Source organism: Parus major, chromosome 1A (genome assembly GCF_001522545.3).
Source record: "Parus major isolate Abel chromosome 1A, Parus_major1.1, whole genome shotgun sequence".
Classification (NCBI taxonomy): Eukaryota; Metazoa; Chordata; class Aves; order Passeriformes; family Paridae; genus Parus; species Parus major.
In genome coordinates, this window is record NC_031773.1 from 50545114 (window position 1) to 50571983 (window position 26870).

The following is a 26870-nucleotide window of genomic DNA, read 5'->3' on the forward strand; positions in this document are numbered from 1 at the left end:
GGAGGGAGCCGGCGGGGGAAGGCTGACAGCGGGGAAGGGGCGGGAGGCGAGGAAGGAAGGAAGGAAGGGGAAGGGGGCAGCTTGGCACTCAGGTTCGGAGGCGGTCGCCAGGCACGAGCACGGAGCGAACCCGGTCGGAGCGCGGCACCCAGCGGTCGCTGACGCCGGGCCGGCAGCAATAGCGGCGACCGCGGCGGTGCCGGTGGGAGCCTCTCCGTGCTCGGCTCCGCGGTGCCGGTGACCTTCTCGGAGCTGATCGCCAGGCCGGGGCAGGGCCTCTTCTCCCCGCGGAGAGTGTGCACCAGGCCCCGGGGAGAGGGCAGGAGGCTGGGCCGGAATTCCCCGTCGCCCGCGGGTCCTCCTGGCCGCCGGCGGGGCCTGTGCGCCGCGCGGTTCGCCGCCGGGGAGAGGGGCGGGGGAAGGCGAGCGGGACGGACGGACGCGGCCGGGCTGCACCTCGGGACAGCGCGGGGCGGGCAGGCCCCGGGGAGAGCTGAGCTGAGCTGGGCGGCGGAGGAGGCGGCCACCTCGGCGGCGCATCCCGGGAAGAGTCGGGACCTCCCCACCGCCCTCCTCCTCCTCCTCCCACCGTTAGCGGCTCCTCGTCCCGGGCAGAGTGGAGCTGCCGCCCGAGCTGGGACCCGCTGGCTGTCACCTCCGGAACGCCGGGCTGCGGGGACGGAGCTGGAGCTGCCCGCCTGGAGCAGAGGAGGGGGAAGCACCGCTTGCCTGCGCGGAGCGGCGGGCGCTGAGCGCCCGTCCCGGCGGCCCGGGAGCCACCCGGAGAAGGTAAGTGCCTTCTCGTCCAGTCTCTGCTGCTTTTGGAGGTGAGGGGCGGAGGAGGGCAAGAAACAATCGGTGAGTGTCTCTTCCAGCAGTCCGGGGAGGGGGCACCCGGGTCCAGAGGGCCGGGCTGGCATCTTTATCTGCTGGATTTTAATCCCCATCAGATCCGGAATCGAAAGAGATGCTCAGGCGGAGGCGCGCGTGTCGCTTCCCGGCACAAAGGGGCACGTCCCCCCGGCCGAGGGAGGTTCCTCCGCTCCCCTCGGCGCTCCGCTCGCTGGCTCGGCGCCGCACGCTCTCCGCTCCGGCCGGGCTGCGCTCCCGCTGCGCGCCGGCTCCAGCCCCGCTTCGCCTGGGTCCCGCCGAGTGCCGCTGCTCCGCGGCCGGGGGAGCCGGGGACGGCGGCCGCGGGTGGGACGGAGGGAGTCGGACCGCGGGGCGTGAGCGCTCTGCCCGCCGGAACGGGAGCCGGGGGCAGAGCCGGAGTTGGGCTGGGGCGCCGAGCCGAGCAGGGTGACTTTCCCCATCACCCGCCAGGCTCCCCTGCAAGCCTCCAGCCCGGGGAGCGCTCCTTTGGGAAGGCTTCTGCTATTACCTCGTATCCGAGAACTGTGTCATTTAGCTCGTTAATCCCTGCGCACCGGGGGATGGGGGGAAAACAGCAACTTGCGGCCCTGTGGAGGTGACGTGAAGTTTGACAATGCCTTATGTAACACTTTTTGGAGACATTCCTAGTTTTTCTGCTGTGCCCAGTTTAGTAAGCAAGTGGTTTTTCTTCTTTGTGGAGCATCAGACAAGCGATTTTTGTGTTTTCACCTGGGTACAGTGTCTTCTGCTTTGTACAACTTAGAACAGAGGTACTGGTACACAGCATATAAAGTCTACTCTTCCTCTACGTTCGTTTTTTACTGAAAATTAGCCAGCGGAGACATTTGAACAGTTGTTAGAAGGTCTTACCTTTTTCTGTGTGTATCCACATAGCAAGCTTAAAATTACTACAGGAAACATTTTCACAGCACTGATTGTCACGCGTGTATTTGGGAAAGTGTGGATGCCAGGTTGGAAATGACAATAAATCAAATGTCTTTTAAACATTTTTAGCTTCTTTTTACACAGCGTTAGTGCTGGAAATGCTGAAAAGAGCAGAAAGCACCAGGCTAAATCAAGTGCTGTATTAAAATCAGACCTGGCAGTTGCCAACAGGTCAGCGTATTTTATTTAATGATACCTGCTGCATACAGATTTAATTTTCTGTGTACAAAATATTTTTTAAACTTGTTCAGAAATAGAAGCAGCGGGAAATTTGATAAATGGGTTGAAAGGTTGCTTAGTTTCTGTAAGGGATTATGGCTTCTACCAGGAAAAAAAAATACCCAAAACAAAAATAAAAAGCTGGCCTCACGCACAAAAAGTCAGAGTAGTGATTTGCCACATCTCTTCAGACTCCCACTGCTTATAGACGCTAGGGGGACTGGTTTGGGTGGGCTTCTTCCCCTCATTCAGTGGTGAAAATGATAATACCTATGAAATGTTCTTTTTTCTAGCCTTGTGGAGCTCCATCATTTTACTGTAAGCTTAGAGGAGAAATCATACGTAGAAACTTGGGTGATGAGTTAAGGGCAGAGGGTCTTCTAACAAAGTCATTTTGCTCCCTGCTGCAAGAGAGATTATCTGAGGTTAGTTTACTTATAGGAGTAGGACATGCTAACCTTGCCTTGAATATCTTCACCGTGTTTCAGTTTTTTTAAAATGAAGACATGTGAAGCAGGTATCCTTATACTTCTTGAAAACTGGCAATTGCTGGTAGGTATTCCAAGTTTGAAATGTGAAATTCTTACTGCTTAGGTGTCCTGTGACGGCCCTTGATCAGAAAGGCTGCAAGTCATGTAAGAGCCGCAGTAACTGCAGAGTCTCTGATGGATAATTGGATTGGTAGGTTGGTTTTGATTTTTTTTTGTCCTTTTTTTTTTTTTTTTTTGACTTTTAATTGCCTGCAGTAGTAGCTGGTGCCTTCTCGCTATCCTGTTGATATTTAATTCTCATGATTTTTGGGTTATGTTGTGTGTGACATCTTTTGTGTTTGAAGTATATACCCTCTTCTCAGTTGCTGGTAGGGAAAGCATAGCTTGGAGGTATTTGAATGGCAGATAGAGCAAGATACTTTTTTTTAATGCCTGAAATACACATGACAACCTCTTTTCTTTGTTGTTTAGATGACGTGAGAAGATTGTAAGTTTTCTCAAGTCTGGAGAAATATGCGGTGGTTTTCGTTAAAGGAGCACTGAAAGTAGTATTGCTTATATCTTGAATTCTCTGTATCAGCTATTAAATCTGCAGAAATTTCAGAGCACAGTCCTCAGAAAGCCAGAATGCAGAGCAGTGATGAATGACTGCTTGCCTGTTGGAAACATTAAGATCTGTCAGAGGCTTGATCTGAAATTTCAGTGCGTAGGACTTTAATATTAGTAAAAGTAGTATTCCTTCTGAATTAATTATTTTAGAAAAGTGTTAAATTAGGCATCTCCCAAGTGCTCTTAACTCACTGAACTGAAGTGTTCTTAAAAACAATGATTTTGAACTCGTGAGACTACTTTCTGCTCAAACATGTGGCTTTTGATTTTACCTGGGATAAACAATCAGTTGTTAATAGACCCATATTCTCCTCTTTTATCCTTTCTCTGATTATTTTTTATTTTTTAATGTGGCCTTATAAGAGCAATCTTAAAAAACAAACGCAGGCACAAAAACAATAAAACAAGTTTAGTTTTTTTTTGTCTGATGTTTATAAAGGGTAATAATTGCTAAAAATCATAATCTGACTAGAAAGTCTTTGCACTGCATGCTAAGCTCTCTCTACATGAAAATTCCTATTGATGTTGATGGGAGTGTTTGTCTAGATGCAGAACAGCAATTTATTATTTAAAAAAATGTTACATTATCCTTATTTTGTGTCTTGTATGAAAGCTTATGCTAATGAGCTCTTGTCAGTTTTGAAGACTTTTCATCATCTGTATTATCATAAATTAACAATATGTCTGTTTTAATGATATGAGATTTCTGGTGTATCTCCTTTTCCTGTGTCTGTGCTGATAACATTAAGATTCGGGTGAGAAGAGAACATAATGGCTGGTGCAAATTTGCAGTTGGTTATTCTTCATGAGTTTGTCTCCATTCTCTTCAGAACTGGCTCTGTTGTTTATTTGCCTAATGCTGTGGCTATAGAACTTTCTCAAAAGTCGTTTTGTGTAAGGAAACGTGCTCAATGTTCATTGCATGGAAACATGCGCACATGTCCATTGCACTCTTTTTGCTCTGTTGTCTGGGTTTGGTTCATCTTCCTTTTTATAGTGAATGCGAGCTTTAAAAAACAACCATTGTTCATTAATGCTGGCCTTAAAAACAGTCATTGTTCATTAATCCCACACTTGGCATAATTTAAGAGCTGGAGAGTCAGAACTACCTCAAGGAAGATATTTTTACTTTTCCTTTTTTTATTTCCTTTTCGTTGGATCCCTGATTTTTCTCTTCCTTGTGATACACCCACCTGAAGAAAAAGGTAAAAAATGAGGGTTGTACCTTGTAGGTATTCATGACCCTTTTGGTGTCACTTGGTTCAGTATTTGAAGGTCTGTCCTGTGTTGTCAGAGCTTGTTCAACGCATGACTGTAGAAAGGGAGTAGCAGATAAGAAATTCTATTTTATTTGGAAGTCGGTGGCTCAAAAATCAAGGAGAAAATTGCTAGAAAGGATTATCCTGGCCTTGGCACTGACTTTGAAGAAATCTGCCAAAGCTGGAATCCTTGTTTAAGTGCCATCTGTGTCAGAATTAGAAGCGAACTGTGTAAAATAGTTCCATTACTCATTCTAATTTGTAGATCTGACTAGGTCTGATAAAGTTTACAGTAGTATCCACATCACCTTCTTTCTTGGATATGGCTACTATTTCCACAACAGTGGAGTTAACTGGGTAGAAGCTACACTTAAAATTATCTACAAGAACCCCAGCAATGCCCAGCCAGTACTATAGCAAAAAGTCAGATCTGATCGTGTAACCCTGGTGGTGGAAGAAGCTGGAAATCTCAGCTTATGGCAGGCAGAATGCAGTCTTTGTCTCTAACACCCACATAAGATAGGTATGGCTGAAAATAATAAATTGTTTTTTAAGGCTGCAGTTCCCTGTCCTCTTGCTTCTAGTCTCGTGACTAGTGAGTGCTAGAAGATAGCTGCCATCACCAGTCTTCTCCAGTGCATTTTTGTGTATTGATGAATCATTTCTGCTACTCCACGTCTATACCAATTTTTTATCCTTTGGGAAGAATTGAATGTGATGACCAAGACTATGTGTGCTGGCTGAGAGGCAGCTTGTCAAGGGTCACATCAAGGAAGAGTGGCCTGCTTTACTGTTTTCCCAGGAATCTATGAAAATTAGAGAAATTGTAACAATTTCTGATCTGCTGTTGTTTGGCCAAACTGCAAGTAGCAGTGGCAACGTCACTAAATAAAATAGATAAATCTAATATATCTAAATAAAATAAGTAAATTAATGTTTTCTTAAATGAGGACAGCTCCTATATCAGTGTAAACCTGCTTTCAGTCACCTGCACTGAGAGTTACAAGAAAACATGTGTTCAGAAAACAAAAAGAGTAATTATTTTAAGCAACCCTCTGCTTCCTTTACAAGAAATTTACTGCTGCTTAAAACTTCCAGGTTTAAGTTGCATCTCTCAAGAGTTCCTCTGCAGTTTATGAATGAAATATTAACATACAGAGTATCAACATTTCACTTCTACTTTAGCTTTTGGATTTGTTCTTCTGATAGGCATTTGGCAGCTAAGACTTAGGACTAGGAGAAAACTAGAAATTGTTATGCTGGAATGTTCATTTAAATACAAAGAAAAATGAAGGATTTTGTTTTAGTGGGACACGAGAGGAAGAGGAGAGAAAGGGCAGAGAAATGAATGGAAGGAATTGTAGACATTGGTTTATTTTTTGAAATATGAAACTGCTTACAATTTCTAAATGGAATTAGGGATGAATTTAAGTTGTCAGTTTGGAGAAATGAGTGTTTCTCATTGTGGAATATAAAGTGGTACTGAATGGTGGAATGGGGTGAGCAAGAATTGACAACTAGTCAAATGAGGTGACGTTTTCAGTTGATACTTAGACTTCTCAATCCATCTTCTGGTGAGGTTTCATTGTCTTCCTCTTTCTGACTCCCTGCAGTCCCCCTGAACCTCAGTGCTAAATTCTCTTGATAATTGTTTTCCCTTCTGTCTTCAGTTAATGCTGCTTCTAATCAGTACTGCAAATGGGATTTTATGTTTAAAAATTACCGGATGTCAGTGTATGAATCTGCTTAATTCAATATTTTTTATGCTGAAGGTGCATGCCACTGGATGGAAATAAGAAATGAAAACCCATCATTTTAGCATTATTAAATAGCCAAATATATGTTCTTTAGTTCGTGTTGTTCTTAAGAATATTAGCTTTCATTGTTTTGTTAACAGAAGGGATGTATGAGGCTTCATGGTATTTTTATATAAAAATGAACTGGCATTCAAATGAGGCTCTTCAAGCAGCAGTTGAATTCTGTATTTCTGTAGTCTCACCATTTTTCAATCCTAAAACTGGTTCTAGAGCGTGACTCAGATTCAAACCTGTAGGTTGTCATTCCTGTAAGACAAATTTTCAAATATAAATTATTGGCTGGCATGCTTGGGAATTCTTAAATGAGATAAAGATGGTTCCTACTGCTTTAAAAGGGTGCAATTGTGTGTATTTTTGGATTCTTCCATATTGAGCATACTGTACAATTAGATGCTGTTTTTTCAAAGTAGAGAATTGGAGCATTGACGAATGAGGTCCCTGTAAAGGTGGACATTTTTTTGTTGCTATTATTGGAATATGTTATAACTTATGTCCTTGATCTTGATCTTCCAGAGCTCTTTAATATCAGCTGCATTTATGAGAAATCTTTTCCTCTCCAGTGACTATTCCAAGTAGTAGAAATCAGTAGGTGATAATGTAGTGAACAATTTTTAGTTCTAGGAGAGCTGCATGTTGACATTAACTTCCACAAAGCAAAAATGATCAGTTTAAGAAGTGGTAAAAGCTTTTAGTTTGGGATGTCGTCCTCATTGAGGTTCATGTTGTCACGAGTGGGGGTGCTGCAAATGAAGAAAGAAGGAAAAAAATCACTACAGATACCGAGCGTATTGGGATGTAGGACATGCTAGTGGCTAAGCCAAACCACTTGGTGATGAGCAGGTACTTTGAGAAAGAAGCAATGTATATGGGAATAAATTCACATCCTTGCATAGTTACTCTCAGACCTCAGGTGTGAAGAAGGGAATATAGCCACAGTGGCTAAAGTTCCTGCCTTTCCTTCCAAACATTACAGTCTGCCTGCTTTTTCCTTTGTTCCCACTATAATGCTTCTGGCAGCTTAAAGGCTGCTAGATGAAAATAGCAGCTTATAGTAAACTTCTGGGGTCATTCAGACTTAGACTGTTTAGGGTAGCCACGTAGACCCTTTGTTGTTGGAATACCTTCTTTCTGCATGAAGGCATTGCTTTGGGAATGATTCCTGCATGGCCAAAATCAGGATGCTCTCCAGCTGGTTTGGAGAGTGGAGAACCATGCATAGTAATGCCTTGCAATATGGTTATCAGTTTTGCAATTTACATCTCTGCTGTTGCTATCCAGAGTCTTGCCCTTTGCTTTTGTGTGCTGTGCTGAGGAAGTTGGACTTAAAATCTCAACTTATTCATGCCACCAGTTGCCACTGCTCTCACACCACTACTCTCAGCCTGGCACCTGAGAGTAGTGCATCCAGCTGCATCATATTCTAAAAGCATCTGAGGTGCTGCTTAGTAAGCTTAGATCTTGGTTTATATTACTGTTGCAATATGAATTAACTGTGCACAGTTGGTGAATGGGTTGAGAAGAAATATGTTCCTACCATTTTTTCTTTATTAAGATGAGCAAAAATAGTAGTATTGTACCACTAGCATGTAGGGAACGGAAACTGACGACAGTATTTTTCATACACAGAATAACTTTGCCAATTTCCTAGTCTTAGACGTGTTGTGGAAATAAATCAGTAGGTTCCTGAATGCTTTACAGAGCTGCTTAGAGTGAGGAAAATGACAGTGTAGAAGGATAAACCCATTCTGTGACAACAAAGTGATGCACTGCAGGTGAAGTGATTTGAGCAAAGTTGCCCGAGTGGTTTATCAAAAAAACAAAGAGCAGAACTCTGGTTTCCTGAAAGAGTCACTGTCCTGTGCCTTAAACATGTGAAAATTCCAATGTCTTTGGCAAGAACTATTGCTTAATATAGTTGTGCCTTAGATGATGAAATCAAGTCCCTAATGATACTCAGCATACAATAATTATATTGTGTAAATATTCAGAATTTATGTGCATCTTAAAACAAACAAGCAAAAGTTAGTTGACAGATGGAAAACAGACAAAATAAACAGATCAAAGTGAAATTTGCAAATACTCTTTGTTGATTTAGAGGTGGTACTGTGACCGCACTGAAGAAAGGAACATATTTTACTTCTCAAAAATGGAAAATAATACAACACTTAAAGAAGGAAATAGGAAAGTGCTTGAAGGAGTGAGTTAATATATATCTTGGTATTTACAAGTCGCAGGTTATTGTTCTTTAATATATATGGAGTTTGTCTATGGTCAGGTGCTGCTACCAGCATAGAGAATGTAACTGGAAAAGGCCACTGCCATTTAGAAGAAAAGTCACCATAAATGAACAGTAAGGAAGCCAGAGTTTCCACTGAAATCTTGACACATGTAAACTAGATTAAAAATATGTCAGTTCTATTGATTGCATCATTTTATATCAGCTTTGAGCCATAATAAGCAGGGGCATTTTTCTGAACAGAGAACTAGAGCCATGTTCTGGGCAAATTTGTTAAGGGTGCAGGGGTGGAGAGAATGAGAGAGACAGAATTGAGGTAAATCCATGTTTGCAAGGTGTCTGAAGGTGATGTAGTTTGATAGAGAATAAATTTTTCTGACATCCTAAAGCTCTTCAAATTTTTCAAGGTGAGTTTCTTCCCTTTCTGTTCTCAGTTTAAAAAATGCTGTATTACACATCAGCGTAAAGATTCTGGATCTGAGGTTAGTATCAATAATTCTTTGAAATAATTAATTTTATAGCATATCTTACTTCATGTGTTTGAGTTTTGTTCCTCAGTTTCGTCTGTCCTGCTATTGGACATTGATATGTTAAGAAAGGCCCGAGTTTTGTTTCTGTTAAGATTTTTTTCTTTTCCTTTGGCCATTAACTTCATACCTTAAGTTGTAGTATATGAAAGTAATATGATCTGAGAAAAGATTTTTGACATTCTGGTTGAAGTAGTGGAATTGTGAATGTAATACAGACAGCAGTTGTTTATTCATTTTATTAAAATGCCTAGAGGCTCTGGTTGAGAGAGAGCTCACTGCATGCTGGGTGAAGCACAAGTACACTGAGTGTACCGAAGGACACTTTCTGGTCAGGAAGACTGGTCTGAACCAGCTGGTTTGTGGCTGGAAGGTTTCTGGAGCAGCAGTGCTTTAAAAGAATCAGGTAATGGTTGAGGTTGGAAGGGACTGCTGGAGGCCATCTGGTTCTTGCTCAAGCAGGGCCACCTAGAACCAGTTGCCTAGGATGAAACCCAGATGGCTTTTGAGTATCTTCAGGACTCACAATATCTCTGGGCAACCTGTGCCTGGGCTCAGTCACCCTCAGGGTGAAAAAGTGTTTCCTGATGTTCAGAGGGACTCCTGTGTTTCAGTTAGTGCATGTTGCTTCTTTTCCTGTTGCTGAACAGGATCACTGAGAAGGATCTGCCTCCACCATCTTTATACCCTCTCTTCAGATATTTATTCTTGACATTCCTCACTAGTTTTAGCTCCAGGTGGGCTCTGACTTTCCTGCCTGCATTTCTGCATGCTCAGGCAGTGTCTCTGTACTCCTTCCAGTCTGCCTGTTCCTGCTTCCTCATATTGGATGCTTTCTTTTTGTGTTTAAGTTTTGCCAGCATCTCCTTTTTCATCTGTATAGGCCTCCTGGAATTTTTGTGTGACTCCCTGCTCTTTGGGATGAATGCTTCTTGTGTTTGGAGGAGGTGGTCCTTGAGTATCAAGCAGCTTTCTCTGACCCCTCTTTCTCTCCAGGGCTCTGTCCTATGGGGCTGTTTTCAAGCAGGTCCCCAGAGAGACCAAATTCTGCTATCCTGAATGCCAGGACTGTGATCTTCTCCCTCCTGTTGGTGTTGTGAATGCCACCAGGGTCACTGCAACTTAAGGCTGCCTATGACCTTCATGTCCCCAAGGAGCCCTTCCTTTTTTTAGTAAGTATGAGGTCCAGCAGAGTGTCTTGCTGCTGGCTCTGCTATCACTTGGGTCAGGAATCTCTCAGTGCTCTCCGGGAGAGCTCGGGATGGTTTTTCCTGGCTGGGTTGTCCTTCCTGAAGAAGGAAGTGGTTTAAGCCCTTCCCAATGAGGACCAGGGCCTGCGATTGTGAGGTTGCTGCTCCCTGTCTGTAGAGGGCTTTATCCACTCCATTTCCTGGCCAGCTGCCCTGCAGCAGATGCTCACTCACTACAGTGTCATCCATACTGGTCTGCTCTCTAATCGGTGCCTGTAAGCTCTCACTTAGCTTATCATCCATGCCCAGGTGAAGCTCCGTGTTTTCTGATGCCTCTGTCATGAAAGGTAACTCCACCTCTAGGTCCTTCTGACTTGCCCTTCCCAAAGATCTTGTATCCCTCCTTTGCAGCACTCTACTCATGCAAGACATTGCAACGTGTCTCCATTCATCCCAGCAAGATTATAACCGTGAAACTCCACATAAATCTTGAATTCCTCCTGTTTACAATATTGATGTTTATTCATGCAAAAAATAAATTCCACCACGGAGGGAAGCAATTCAGATGAAAGCACTGTTTTTGCCAGTATAACTGTGACTAGTGTGGCAGCTTCTGCTAGCCAAGTGACGTCAATCAGCAGTCACTCTTCACACCATCAACCAACATGGCTGGGGTGTCAGAAATTCCCAATGCTGGAAAGCACTCCTGCCCAAAAGTGCTTAGAAAATACAGAAGAGTGTGCTGAAGTGTTTGAAAACTGGTAGTTTGTACTTTCTGCCTTTTTAAAATTTTTTAGAATGTACTTTTAATCTCAGTAATTGTTGTTTGAATAATGCCTGCTTATTTGTTGGTGGCTTTGTTAAAATGCCTTTGGAAAAAATACAGTCTGTATTCCCGTGTTGGGATCTACTGAAAGCAGCAATGTGGGACAATTCTGAAAAAAATCACCATAGTTTTGGGACATAACTGATTTTATCTGTTAGATTGCACTTTTTTTTCATTGATGTGGTATTTTAAGTCTATTTTTATGTTTAATTCGAGAGTGCTAAATTACAGTAGTATTTAATACCATTTTTCTACTATCTAAACAAAAACCTTCAGCAGGATTGAGACAGCTCCCAGTGCACCTGCCATGTGCTGGTAATTTATGAAGATGAAATGCATCTAACATGGCAGGAACTGAGTCATTCATCACAGATAGCAAGAAATGTAAGTCTCCTTGTATTTTTTGTCTTTTCTTTACCTGTATTCACCATGCATCTCTGAGTTTGTGATACAACTATATTGATCACCACAAATTCGTTCCATTTGGTCTGTTTTGAGTCAGGTACTGAGATAATTTTTAGGACTTGGTGTCTTTGATTAATCAGAACAAAGTGGAATTTCTGCTGGTTTTAGTGGATTGAGCACTGGTTTTTCAGCAGGTCAGAGATAACCCTATTAAGACATAAGCATTTTTAGGATCTGTTTGTCATATTGATTCCATCTTTCTAGTGAGAAATAGCTCTAATTGTTCTGTTTTTTTTCCATGTTCAAGTCCTCATTACTTCTACCAAGGAGATTGTTGCATGATATCCTAGGATGTTTTCAGTCAGGTAGTCCCACCAAATGCTAACCTGGAGCCAACTTCCATGCCTTTTCTGCTGACTGGACCTTTCATCTGAATTGACTGAGGTAACCCAGTGTAAATTCCCACTAGTAATCAAGCGTGCTGCACTAGGCTGAACAGTGGGAGGATGTGAAACCTGTGCCTCTTGTTCTTAGCTAGCTTCTGTTCCTTTCTCAGTATCAAGTTCAAGCTCCTAATTTTTCAAAGCCCTCCTCAGAACCTGAATGGGAATGTTTCTGACAGGTTCCAGGGCTTCGAGCTGGGCATTCAATACCGACGTGAAAAACTTGGCCATTCTTTACTTTTTCTATATTCTGTCTCCCCCAGATCAGTGCTGCTGATAGTGGAGTGAATGGGGTACTGACCAGTACAGATGAGGACCTGTGAGAGTCCTGGTGTTTGGGATTAACTCACTGTCCATTAGCTACCAGTTTTGTGTGAATACTGGCACACATACAGTGATGATTTGGGATGGCGTGGAGCTCTCCAAAGACATCCCAACATTTATCTATATTAGTGGTATTTGACACCCCAAATGAATATCAATGTAGCAGATACTACTTTGTGATCAATCTTTTTGCATAAGTTTTTCCTATTGGAGGTGGCTAAAGAGCCACACAGCACCCTAGAAAAAAGAAATAATTCAGCAGAGTGTGTAATGAGCAAACTTTAACAAATTACATCTTTTTATCTAACATCCTGACTTTATTGGACACATGTGCCTTTGGAAAGGCAGCCATGGGAACTGCAAAGGAAAAACACATATTAATAAAAATGTAGAATTTTTTTTTTTCTAGTGGTATAGAATGAAAAAAGGTGTTGCAGGTTTAATTTGAGAAAAGCAAGAGGAATTTCAGAGGAAAAAGTATTAGAATTGAAATGAAACCAGGTCTGCCAGAATCTCTCAATATTCAGTAATATAGTACTTCTTGTTCTAGTATTGCAGAACCTGTTTCGATGCATCATTGATGGAAATGAAGCCACAGTTTACAAAACTAAAATAGCAGCCATCCATCCATTTTGCTGCAAACTTCTGCATCCTCTTTTTACTGCCATTCACTGAAACAATGGTGCTTTTATATCTTGGCATGTTAATATTTGCAAAGTGTTTTTGAAAGCTGAAATGCACAAGAAAGGTGCTAAGTATTCTTGCTTTCACTTAGAACTAATTTTCATTAGAGATGTTCTTGTCATGGCTTATACTTTGTGTGAAAACTGGAGGGGATGTAGTTATTTTAGGAATTTTGGGCTTATGGATAGGAGAGCTTTTGCTCTAATACTGTGGCTTGGGAGTATCTTTTTGATGCAGGCAAAGGATTGTAGAAGCTGCTTTGCTAAGGGCTGACATAGGAGTGTATCTGAGATTGTTGTATCAGAATGCAAAATGGGCTGTGCTTGATGCATTTAATTAATCTCTCTGAGCATCACTGGATGTCCAAGGTGCTGTTTCATTTGGTGGAGTTTTTCTTTTCTCTGCCTGCATGTCTTTATCTAACAGGCAGAGTGAAGTTTTGGATTCATGGGCATTTATTTATTTTAAAAAACTGAATGTTTAAATAAAGTAGAGATTTTCTTGGCACAGTCAATGTAAAATTTGTTGCCATTGTGAAACTACAGATGGAAGGAAGAAGTTCTATAGAAACCAAATTTGAACACTGACATGTCTAACTGTCCCATGTTTATATTTATATATTAAACTGAAAATCAGTGAATTCTCTGTGTCTATTAGGAATATCTTCCTTTGAGGTGAAGGTAAGTATGGAATGTTACATAGTCAAAATTCTCATCTGTAAGGTCATTAACTCCTAGGAAATTGTTTAGAATAAATGGTGATCTGTAGGCAATTTTTCAGTTGTTCTTAATTAGCTAGGAAATGCAGACTCATCTGTGTTATTTTTATCTGCATGTGAATCTAAAAGATTTGGGGGTTGACAGAATTAAATGACTGATTTAAAAAAAAAGTATAAACTGATATATGTCTAATTTCTGTAAATACAACTTAGGAAATTGAATTGGGCTTACTGCAAAGCCATAGAAGCTTGCTCCAACTACATAGGAATGTAATAGCATGATGTTTGTCAATTTAAATTTTGGAACAGTACTTGAATACATGATCCTAAAAAGTTGCAAGAGCTGCTTTCTTTGGATCTGAGTGGTTTCCATTGCCTCTTAAGTTTCGCCTTCAGTAGTTGTCTTTATTCAGGTGTGTCTTGGTTTAGAAATGGTATTCCCCAATTCAGTGTTCTCAGAGGAACACTCCAAACCATGTGCCACTTGCTTACTTTTCCTTTTTATTTCTGCAGCTGACGGGCTGGGGAGGAGAATTGGAGGTACAAAACATAAAGGTCACAGGTTGAGATATGAACTATTTACTGGAAATGGAATCAAGTAAGAAAATGAGCAGTAATAACCCTAATGATAGAGTGTCCAAGAAAGATGTCAATGTACCCAACTGTTCCCTCTGCCATGCTGTGGTGCTCTGGGAAGGATGCTTTCCTCCATCCCAGAAAACCATCTGATGTGACACAGAGTAACCTCCTGGTCCCAGCCATGTTCCTCCTGGATATTGCAGAAATTTACCCTGTCCTGGCTGAAACCAGAACAGAGTGCATATTTATTTACCAAAGGAGATGATGGATTATTTCACAGGATGAATGCAAGGCGTAGATGGTGTTATTTCTCCATGTGTTTTATGGGAAATTTCATGTCGTAAGAAGCATATTTCCTCCTGTACAAATGTGAAATTGTGTTGTAAATGAAATCTCTTAATTACTGCTCAGCTTTGCTAAGCTTTTTACTTTAGTCAGCAACTGCCTTGCTGAAAAGTACCATAATTTTGAAGCAGAAATTCAGGACAGAAGATTTCCAACCAATTTCTTTCTTCCTTATCATTATGAGAATAGTGGCTTAGTAGTCAGGAAGAAGAGCATTCCAGTTTTGTAAATAGTATTCAAGTTTTCTTGTATTAGTAGATTAGAACAGCATGCTTGTATTTCTTCTTTACCTCCTGGAACTCTCACTTCTGATTCTGCTTCTAGTTTTTGGACCCCATCTTTCACTATACTGCTTCATGTTTTTAGTGATCAAGCTTTGATCCACATTTTGGATCATGTGTGTGTACATGTCTCTAGGAAAGAGGGCTTGCCCTGAAACCAAAAGTTTACATTTTCTTACTAGGAAAAAAAAAAAAAAGGTTGATGGTAAGATAGGCGTTTGGGATGTTTTTATTTATGTATTCTGAAAAATATTCTTAAAGATTGAGACGTGTATGTATGTGTCTGTAATGATGTCTGTAATTTTAATGGGGTGAGGTGGCATGATGATTTATATAAGGTTTGTGGGATACTTAGTGAAGTCTTTTAGTTATCTGCTTAGGGTTGCACAGATCATTGATTTCTCATTGTATCCAGAGTCCAGGACAAAATCTGAATTTGTATGCTGCAAATTTGAGCACGTTTTCTTAAGTCTTCATTTTCACTTGGACTCTGAGAAATTTACCCACTGAGGTCTGTAATGAATATTCTAAATATTGTTAATGACAGTGGTGGTCTTATTTGAGAGTTTGTTACTCTCTTGTTGCATCCCCAAACATGTGGTGGCTGCTGGTTGCCTTACTTGCCTGTTAAGTCGTCAGATATATGTCTCCCTGGTTTAGCCACTTGTTTTCCTTACCTTTGGTTTTTGTGAGCACCTTTTGAACAAGCATAGTTTCTTCATTAGATGTTTGCACCATGGTGAGCACAAGAACTGTGGGTCTTCTGTGGTGCCTGGCAACCACAGTCTGTGGTGCTGAGCACAGTGCTCCATAATTAAAGCGTACACAGTTGGACAAGACCGGCAGAGCTCATTAGAAACACACCACTAAATTAAGTTTACTGAGTGTACCTTTAAATCTTACCCTAGACTCCATCTTAACCTGTGAGAGGGTTTTTCTGTTTGCCATTCATAACTATAGGGGACTTGAGCCTTCATACAGCAGTGGTAGTAACAGCTACAATATTAAAATAAAGGTGGAGGTACTAAAAGCAAAGCGGGACAATGCAAAAACCAGTCTGTAATCCTCTGGGATAATGGCCTTAAGCCACATATCCTTTGATTTATGCACTTGCTTTATTTGTTATCTTGGACAGAAAGCTTTGTCACTGAAGAGATTTGATAATAGCCTGTTCAGAATGATTGTAGTCTCTTGAATTCATGTAATAAACCAAATAATTTTGGACCACTTAGGGGTTTAGTCATCCTTGCTGTATGCATTTCACCTCTGATTTCACTTTCAATAGCTTAGATCAAGCTAGATAAGGATTTCCTGCTCACTTAGCTCTCTTCCATGGTGGTACTATATGGGAATGTCTTCCATTTTGTGCTTTGATATATTGGAACTTCACTATGATACAGATGTACTGTACCTGCAGTGTGTATTATGTGTAGTTGGCATATGTAAATATAGGTTGGTAAAATTTGCAGCTTTGTGTACTTTTGACAAATCGTGCAACCAGTAAAGGCCTATATTAAAATAAGCAATCTAAAGCAGAAGAAGAAAAACTAAAAATTTCTTTATTTTCCAGTTTTACTGCAGCTGCAGTTTTACAGTAGTAAAGGATGCAGGAGTAGAATCCATAAAGGATGGAAGTGCATTTCAGATCTTACACACCCAGTTTATTCCAACAGATGTGCACTCAAGTAGCTGAGGAAAATAGGGAGAAAGGATACATGCTGGAGCAGGGTGCCATGAGATTGTAGTGCTGTTTTTGAGGTGGAAAATATGTCTGAGAGGAATTTTTCTAGAAAGGAATTTATGCTGGAAAGGAGTACAAATGGCGCTTTTACCTTGCTTTTTCTCTGACTGTGCATCTTCTCACTACATTAAAACATTGCCTTTGTTTTTAATCCATAACCTTGTGATGGAAAAGGTTGTTCCAGTGCTAGTCTTTTATGTCCTGTAAACTGAGTTGGCTTCCCTGCTGTGACTTCAATAATGCATCATTTCCTAAGTTCAGAGGATTTGATGTGTTTAGGGTGAATTTGTGACTTGCTGTTAGATGGTTAAAAGGAAAATAGCTGTAATGGATTGGATGCAAAGCTGCTTCCCCAGCTTCTCTCCCATCCCGCCCACTACCGTGCAGAAGCATCTGTCTCTCATCTCCTCTTGGCCTTGTGCTATGTGTGAGTGCATTTTGACAAACATTTTATGAACAGAGATCTTTGAAAAACCTCTGAGACAAACTAACAGTGCTGAGAAAGGCAAGTACTTCTGTCTTACTAAATAGCTACTTGTGCAATAGAGGGTGATGCTATGGCAAATAAAAATATTTCTGTAGTAAATGTTACTACAGCAAATGAACCTGTCTTCTCTAGCTCTACTGAAATACAGCATCTCTCCATTTATAACTGTTACTAACAACTTAAAAACAATGCAGGGAATTTTGGCTGATATTCTTCATATAAATTAGAAGATGGCTTTTCTTTTTATGTTGTTTCATGGATGTGTTCTGTCTTTTGAACTGTCTGAATGCTATCTAGAGGAGAACATATTCCAGTTGAAGATTATAACTCTTTTGTGCTTTTTTTTTTTAGATGGCAAACTTTTTATATTTGTAGATAGAAATGATGACTGAAATATTTTCCATAGTCTGAAGAAAGACTGATGATGGGCAGAAATTCAGAAATAGTAATTTAGGAGTTGTTTTCTATATATGCAGGATGCATGTATTGCTTTCTTATTTGGAACACATGTATGTAGCTGTTTCAGCTTGGGAGGAGAAACTCTGCTTTTTAATTTTTTTATGTGAACTTGCTGCAGTGGTTTTACTTGTTACTTACTCCACTGATATTTTTGAGGAGATTTTTTAGATAACACACCTGCAAAGAATGAAATAGCATGTTCTGAAAACACCCCCAAATCTTTTTGCAAGTAATGCCACAGAGAATGGCAGCAGTGTCAAACCAAATACTTCTCCTTGTTCTTCACTGTGTGTCCCTCTGCACTGATATGCCAGAAGCATGTTATTACTCTGTTTGGATTTTGAATCAGATCTTTGTTTGCTTGTACTTGCACCTTGAGTTGGAAAGAGGCATTATGTAAATTCAGTCACGCTTAAAAACAACCCAACAAAAGAAAATGAGAGCAATAAAACTCATCCTTTTTTAGGTACCTGAGATATTTATTAGCTTTGAGTACTTTGTCAGCTCCTTGTGCAGGTGCTTTCTGCATGGGAATGCCCCATTCAGTGTGTTCCAGTCACAATGGGCAGTAGAGCTTCTGGCCAAACAACTCCAGTGGTACCAAAAGTGGTCTGAATGAAGCCCAAGCATTCATGTTCCTGCCTAGGAGATGCCACTTTCCGATTTAAAGGCCTTTATTTACAAATCCACCCAAACTCCCTGTAACTGAATAAAATGCTTCTGCCTTGCTTCCTTGACAAGCTTATGAGACTCTTTGGGGTACAGATGTTTTCTGTAAGAGGAAACCTTGTCATACTACCAAAGCCTGGGGAGAACATTTGTGGACTCCTCTAAAGTGCTGTAGTAGTAGTTTGGATTAACTGACTTCATACTTCTGTGTTAAAAAAAAAGTTGTCTGAAGGTTTGGCCACATACATGTGATTCAACTTTGATTGTTTGAGGGGAAGAGATAGATAGGTTTCCTCATTTATTTAGGATTTTTATTCTTTGCATATGCACTTTACTGTTGTGTTGCTGTAAAATGCTTTTTGCTTTTATTAATATATTTTGGTACAGGGTTTATATTCCATTTGATCCAGTTCTGGTTTTCTGCTTCTATAGTTGTAATATTGAAACTGACTGTTGTCCAGAATCTTTCCCTTTCTATTGTCCATCTTTTAAAACAACAGCATGACAATAAATTGTGCAGTGTTTTGTTTTCCCCCTAGGGGTAGTTTCAGAGATTAGCAGGACAATGAAATAGTAGGGGAAAGCATCTGGAAGGTAAGACTTTCCAGATGGATATCCTGTTGAGATATAATATGGGACATGCTTGGTGGTTTTGTTTTGTTTTGTTGTGTAGGAATGTATGGTGTAAAAATTTTACTCTTCATTTCTTAGTTCTTTCACTTTTCACGTTTTTTTTTTCTGTTTTTTTGTTTTGTTTTGTTTTTGTTTTTTTTCCCCCTGTAATGAGATATTTGCTAATTCCAGAAATATCAATCTGATTATCTGGCCTGACGATTGAGGCTGTAGAATTCCAACAGCTATTCCCGATTTCAGAAATTTAGGAGTCCATAAATAAAGGTTAAGCTATATCTAATGTTGAGATTTTCATCTTTGTTTTTAAGATTCTGAGTCAAAGAAGGTTACACATTTTATGGTTTGATCACTGATGGTTTTGTCATGTATTATCAGTTGTGTTTCCTGTTTTTTTCCCCAGGTATTTCTGTAGAAATCCAATTGAGCAGTATTGGCTAAAAGCACAGACCGTTCAGAAAACAGTGCACAAATGCCCAGCTGACCTAGAGAAAATACTTAAAGAGCATGAACCAAATCAAAAACTATGGAAACTCAAAAGATTAGAGGGATAGCTATAGCTATACTGAGGTTAGTAGTAGCAAATACTGAATGACACAAATGATCACAATTTTTCAAAGAAGCTTAAGAATATGGTAGCACATTTTATTAGTATCTCTTTGAATGAAGTAGGTCAGTTGGAATAAAAAAGACTTCATATTTCTCAACAAAACAAAAGGTAACTATACCCATCAGATATTGGGAGAATGGGAGCCAGCTAAAACTTTCAAGTTAACTTCCCTAGCAAGATTAAATGCTGTATGCTACATGAAATTCCTCTTTCCCACCACCCTTCTAAAATTCCTTTCTGCTTTCTGGCTGGCCCAAGACTTCAGTATTACTAGTAAAAGAGCATTATCATCCCACATGATGACTTAAAATTGAAGGAAAAGCACAGTTAATGTTTCAGTAAGAGTTCTTAAAATCCATTTATTGAGATTTAAATGAACCTGCCCTATATCTGGAAAGAATCAAATTCTTTTTCCCTGTAAGGCTTACCCTTTATTCTCTAACCTAAGCATTAGCCTGATATTTTTCTGAACAATGTAAAAATCAATAACTGAACTTGGACATTCTACTCCCTTGTTAACTACACAGTCTACTGTTACTCTCCTGCGTTGGAGCATTAAGTTGCAACACAGGTCCTTTTCTGGTTACAATAGAAAATCCTTTATAATTTCATGTGAGTTTTGTCGGATATTTTGTGATAACAGGTCAGTTCATACAGTTTTTTTTTAATATGGTTGCCTGAGTAATCTTTATAGGAGCATGAGAGAAATGAGAGGAGGAGTAGAAAGAAGGAAGACTACAAGACTGGCTAAATCCCAAAGCAACTCAGATTTAAATGTTCTGTTTTAGGGGTAGGCATCTGACTAGAGCCACCCACAGCTGATATCTGGGGAGTGTGTGTGATATCTGGGGAGTTTTCAGCCATCCCTGAAATTCACTGTGGAAGCAGAGATCACAATCAGTATCAGGTTCAGAAGATCAGTACCACTCTCCATTACCCTCAAGACGTTTATTAGTAGGTAAAACTGCACTAAAGCACATTGCTGTGGAATTCCCTTCAGATCCACATGAACTACTTCCTTGCACTGTTAAAAACTTGCATGGTTTTTAATCCACTATGAAGCTTCTTAAGCTTTTCATTCAATGGTCTGTTATGGAAATATTTTCTCTGTCTATCCTTGGAGCACACACATGACTTTTGGTTGTACTTGTGGGATGTTTTTCCTAGGAATGACAATGGATCTCTAATGGAGAATTTTTTCTTTTTCTTTGAAATTGATCTCCTTTTTCTCTTAACAATTGCACTATTCATGTTCTAAAAATTTGTATTTAGTTTCATCTGCATGTGAATGGAAAATACTGAGCTGGTTTATGTTTTATGTTTCAGACTTGAAGTGTTTTAAACTTCAGAGGGCTGATGAAGAAATAAGTTTCTATCACAGATGGAGTAACTTCTGGATCAAACCAAAATTACTCTTTGACATGTATTTTGTACTCATATGTGTGCTAGAGCCATTCTATATATTACCTCTGTTATGAGAGATGGTTCACTAACTTAGAGAACAAGGATTGCTTTGCATCTTTCTGTTAAATTTGCAAACATAAACAGGGAGCAGGGTAGGTTAGTTGCTGCTTCTTAAAAGCTTCATTTTAAAAGAAGTTGAGAACCTCAGTGGCTGCAAATGCTGCATCTTTCCTTTTTTTTTTTGTTCTTTTCACTTCATAGAGGCTTAAAAATATTTACTTAGTCCAGACTTGGGAATTCAAGAACAGACTGCTGCATTAGCATGTTTGGCCATGTTTTGCTTTCTCTTGCCAAGAATTGTTTTTCTATCTATTAATTGGAGCTGTCCATGCCAAAGTAATAGCGATTTTTACATGCAGAACCAGCATACCAATCAGTAATTAGCCACAAGTTCACTCCCTGGTGTATTGGTAAAGGTTCACCTTCATCTCATGGATTCTGTTTCTGTTTCAAGTTGGTATTAGAAGCCAGGGATAATTTGTGACAGTAGTTCCCTTGTAAGTGAGTCTTAGAACCGACTTAATAAGCACCATAGCTTAAAGAAGGGTGGTCTGTTGGGGTGACCACTGGCCTGGACACTGAGTGTGTATATATTCCTTATGTTCCTAAATGAGAGCTTGTGAAGGATTCTTGTAAAATGCAAAAGAAAGGAGATGTTTAGTTAATGGTGCATTTTTCAGCTACTGATAATAGAAGTTTCATCAAGTTGATAGCTGGTGCTGTCAATTTTCAGACTGTAAATTGTATGATCCTGCTGGAATGGCTGAGGTGGTGTTGTCCTGGATAAACTGTCCTTACTAATTTATGCAAAATACCAGCAGTACTGCAGGGGGAAAATGCAACAGTTTGTAGATATATTTTCATGCCCAGTGGAGGACAAAGTGAAGAGATTACTGCCTTCTTAATCTTCAGATTGAATTATTTTGAAATCCTGGCCAGACTGATGATTCAGGCTCTTTAAAACCTGAGATCCCTCTGTTAAGACTGGTATCAGTGCACATCAAGAAAGTGATAGATAACAGCACCCTTAGACATACTTGGCCACTTCTGACATACAAATAGAGATTTGTGAAAGAAATACTAACATTTTATGAGTTTGGTATGAGTGGTAATGCGTGTGTGTGTAAGCACTAGCTGGACCAAGCAAAGCAGTTAAAAGCAGGGAACCAGTCTGTTAACCATGTATGCTGTTGTCTTGAGATTTGCTTTGGAAGCTCTTGCTGATTTTGTTAGAAAAAAATAATAATTCCTTTGAGACATTTTAAGGTTTTTTTTGTTATTCTTGATCTTAGTAATTCATCCAGCTCTTTGTGAACTCATGACCATCTACAGTATGCAAGCCAAATATCTGGCAGACAAGGGCTTGCTGTGTTGAATAGCTTCCTTTTGTAAATCTTAGTCACTCAAGATTTAAACCAATTTTTGGACTTTTTATACTGTCAGTCACTGTTACATGTGACTATTCTTGAGGGTGACACATCTGTATAATGGAGTCCTCAAGAGCCTTTCTAGAATATTGTGCCTTTATCCTGCATTGGTTGGGGAAAGGGTTTTTGTTTGGACTTTTTGGGTCTTGGATGTGTTTTTGGTCATCTTTTGAGGTGTTCTAAATGTTGTGGTTCCTAATGGTGTGGAATAAAGGCAAAATCAGTGCCATCTCCTTCATGTGACTAGTACACAGCCAATACCCATGAATGTATTTTTATTCCTGACTGTTGTTATCTGTGGTCATTTTTTTGCAACTTCCGGTGGGAAATTTACTTTTTTTGGTAGACCATGACAAGCTCAAAGATGAGGAAACAGTCAGTGTTGGAGGTGTGTTTGCCCCACTGCCAGGGCCCTGGAGGAAGCAGAGGTAGGTTTGGGGTACTCCATGAGACACTCCCTTGCAATTGGGCTGTGAACTGACAGTAGGCAAATGTTTTTCAGGCAAGAAAGCTGCTATGTTCTGCCAAGCTGGAATAGGGATTTTGAAGAAATTGCTTCCATTTTCTGACCTAATTTCAGTTAATTGTGATAATTTTGCCTGGAAGTAACTGAGGTGGGGATCAATGTGAGGTGGCCATGTTCTCATCTGAGAGAAAAAGCTGTTTCCTTCTAGGCTGGAAGTTGTAAAAAAGGTTTCTTACGCCATGTGTGTTTCACTCGTATGTTCTTCAGAAATTTTTACCTTTCCAGAAAACGATACTCATTGCTGTAAGGTTTTTCTGCTACATGTCTTTACACTTTGCAGTAATTCCAGCATGTACTTCCTCAAAATTTTCTGTTTATTCCTTTGGAAATGTAGACACGGATGGTGTAGAAATACACCTATAGCAATTATTCTTTCCTTTAGGCATTGCAAAAGAGGGCTCTGGTTGAGCCATGGGGCTAAAAGCATTTCCAGGACCTCTATTCCCTCACATTTCATGTTATGTCACTATTACCCACCTGCATGTTGAAGGAGAAAGTGTATGCTTCTCAGCTTTGTGTAGCAACTCTTTGTCTCCAGATTGCCACACAGGGAACGCTACTTCAGAGATTGTGGGTCAATGTTAGGGACACCTGAGATGCCAAGTTTGTGGCTGACAGTCTGTTCCAGGAATGTGTTCTACTGGTAAAAACTGCTGTTGAAAAAACAAACCAATGTCAAGCTATGTAAGAGGAAAAATCAGTTAAATGAAAGAGGGTAATCAGTGTTGAAATTTCTTGGATGTTATTCTCTGTTTTGTGAGGGTTTTATAAAATTAATATGTACTGAAATTTATACAAAATAGAGAGAAAAAATGACTTTGCCTCTGGAGTGTTTATGCTGAGTTTAGCATGGTTAAGTTCTCATCTTTTTTTAATATTTTGGTGCCACTAAAGGAAAAATAATGAAAGAATGAACATAGGTATTTAGGAATCCAATAGCAATAGAGGTACTGTATTTTAACTGTTGAACTGTCAAGTTGCTCAAAGATGTGTCACATTAAAAAAAGTGGAAGACCAAAAAGTTAAAACCAAAGCACTTTGACATGTCAGAATTAAAGTTGCCTTTGTGGCTGCTGGTTAAACATGTTGTGTAGGCATTTCCTGGAGGAGGTAGGAGATATTTTGCCTTACAATATGACTTGACAGCTTTGTACTTTAATGAACATATTGTTCTGAAGAACGTTTTGGCCCAGTCAGCTTCTATGATACTTTACAGTCAGAAATGTAATTTTTTATTTTTCAAGCTGAAATATTTTGTTTGGGGCATTTGGGTGGCTGTGACTCTAATCCACTTCTTTTCCTAAAACATCTTGAGACACCTGAAAGATTGGCGTGTTGATTGACCTCACTGGTTAGACTGGGTGTTGTGTGAGAAGTGGTCATGCAAACACTTGTTACTCAGTGATGACAGGAAATGTATAAAGCCCAACCAGCAGTGATGAAATTATACCAGTGATCTCTTTATGCCAGATTTAAAATTACAAAGCATGGTGTAACAATGTGAACAGATTCAGAGGGAGGGGAGACAGCATAGAAAACCCCTGAGATTTGGGATTTTGGCAGAGCTAGAAATGAATGGAAACAGGGCCTTGTGTTAACGGTTGTTTGTTTTCCAACCTGAGTCACCAAGTGTGTTCTCTAAAAATTGGATAAGTGAGCCCTTATTGCAGTCTTTTGCAGAAAAATGTTATTTTTATTACACTCTCTCCTCTTTCTTACAGTTTTAAAAAATGTTTAAATACAGAATTGGAATACTGGCTGTTCCTGACTAATCACTCCAGAGTCATGCCTCTTTGTGGGTATGTTATAGTAGGAGTATGGGTCTGTATACCAGAGGTCAGCTGTGCCAGTATCCTAAGTGTATGATACCAAAAAGTGAACTTTGCCAGCATTTGTACTTCGCCCATTGCCCATTCATAAGAATCAGTAGGCATCATGCCATTTTTTTTTAAAACTTTTTTTTTTTTTTTTTTTCCTCCTGGGCAGTCTTAACTGAAATTATTTGCAGCTTTTGACAGTGTTTCTCCTTACAAGAAAAAGCACCAAAAGGTTTTAGCTTTACTTCCTGGAGCAGGGAGGGGTGCTCCTTTCATCTCCAGCAGGCTGGTACAGAGTTAGTGTCATCATTCCTGCCAGTTTGCCCATTTACTGGTGGATGATAACTATGTTTAGTGAATAATGAACACTATAAGTCATGGTATTTTTTACTGCCCCTAACTCTCTCAGTGGACAGCTGCCAACTTCATCTATCCTTAAAGTAAGCCAAGAGAATATGTAAGCTTTAAAATGAGCCTCTATATAAGTGCTGTAAAAGTAGCTGTTTCACTTAAAATAAGAAGTACAAAAGCCCATAGAGTTATAATAGTGCTGGTAATAAACTCATTTTAGAGAATGACAAAATTCTTGCTGTCTGAAACCCAAATACTGCCACGTTGACAATATGAAATTCAGTCTGACTTGACTGAGTTTCATTATCTATCCCCACTTCAGAGATGAGCAGAAAACAAGAAATGGATTTCTAAGATACTTTAAAATAGTCTTATTAATTTGCCTTATGTTAATAAATTTGTTCGCAACAGATAAGTCAACCTCATCATTTTCATTAGACAAATCAGTAATTATGCTGGTTCCTTTAAGCCCTTTTAACTTCATGAATATAAACACAGAAATGCTGCTCTTAAAAAAAGAAGAAAGGAATTATATACCAGTTTTGTGTTGTATTTTAATGTATTTACTGTGGCCTACATTTCCACTGTCCTTCCTGAAAGCTGGATTTCATGGTGTGAGTAGCAGTTACCTCAGTTCCCTTTATTGTCTCAAAGATTCAATCCAATGTCTTTACCAATACTGGAATTTCAAAATCCTGAGTTCTGATGCTACTGCCTCTGACCAACCACTGAGTTTAACTAATACTTTGACTACTTTTTCTTTTAGAAATACACGTCCAATGGTATATATAATGTCATCTTAAACAGTTTTAAGAGTAGAACAAAAATATAAGGCAATAAGTATTTTTAGAGTAGCAAGTTGTCTACAAACTCAGTATTTCTTGTTTCTAAGCATCATGTCTAGATAAACTTTTTCTACCAAGCTGTTTGGATCTTTCTGTCCATGATCTGGTGAGACTCCTGGAAGAGCTTCCCCAAAACTGTCTAGTCGTCCCTTCCTCCTGCAATGCCATTTTGAAGTAGTCATGGAAATGCTGATTGTCTTGTACTCCCAGGTCTCTAGATGTGTAGCAGCAAATCTTAAGACTCCCTTAATGTTTTTCATGGATTCATCAAATATTTTGGGTTGGAAGGAACCTCAGGAAATCATCTAGTTCCACCTCTTGCTCATGGTACAACTTACATTAAGCCAGTCAGACCATTTTTTTTTTTGCTAAATAACTATTGAGTTAAGACAGTATTAGACTTAAGGAACATTTTTACAGCAAAATCCTTGTAAACTCCTAAAACACATCTTAAAAATGTTTTACTTTTCCTTGGTTGTATTTTATGAGCCTTTTAATTTTCTCTCCTTTCAAGGAGTACTTTCCTGAGTGTTCTGTTTATAGCAATGGAAGTACATGCTTTTGCCTAATGACTTGCATTAAGTTGCAGGTACCTGGAATCATGGCTGCCTTTCTCTGCCACTGTGAAGAAACAAGGGAGTGAGATGAGAGACTCAGTGTGGAAAATGAAACACAGAAGGGAGATGGGAGATAAGTGCTCAGTATCATGGCAGTGTGTTAGGGTGCCTTTTCAAAATGTGTTTGGGGGAATCCCACTCAGCGGCGTTTGCTGGCAGTGTGCAAAGAGCCTTTCAGATTAGAGATTTGGACAGAATACCACAGCTTGAAAAGGGTAACTCCAGCAGTGGGGGAAGTGCTGGCAGCTATGGGACACTTGGCCATTCTCTGAGAAGGTGGATTTTTCTGTTGTTGTTGGGGAATAAAAGTTACCTATAATTTTAAGTGTCTATGAGGAAGTTGGCCTGATCTTTTAGTGTACTAAAAAACTAGTTTTTTTAGTACTGCTGCCTGTTTTATGAGCACTAAAACTTGGTTGTGCTTTAAAGGAAACTAAGCAATATGTTGTAGTATAT

The 26870-nt window shown here is 39.9% G+C and overlaps 1 protein-coding gene across 1 annotated transcript in view; it reads left to right on the plus strand.

Annotated features, from left to right (window-relative positions):
• The first annotated feature begins 164 nt into the window (after window positions 1–164).
• LARGE1 (LARGE xylosyl- and glucuronyltransferase 1) overlaps window positions 165–26870 on the plus strand; it is a 280855-nt gene continuing 254149 nt past the window's right edge. The window contains exon 1 of the mRNA XM_015628279.2: window positions 165–789. The gene's annotated coding sequence lies outside the window, so the exon portion shown is untranslated. The remainder of the gene's footprint in view (window positions 790–26870) is intronic.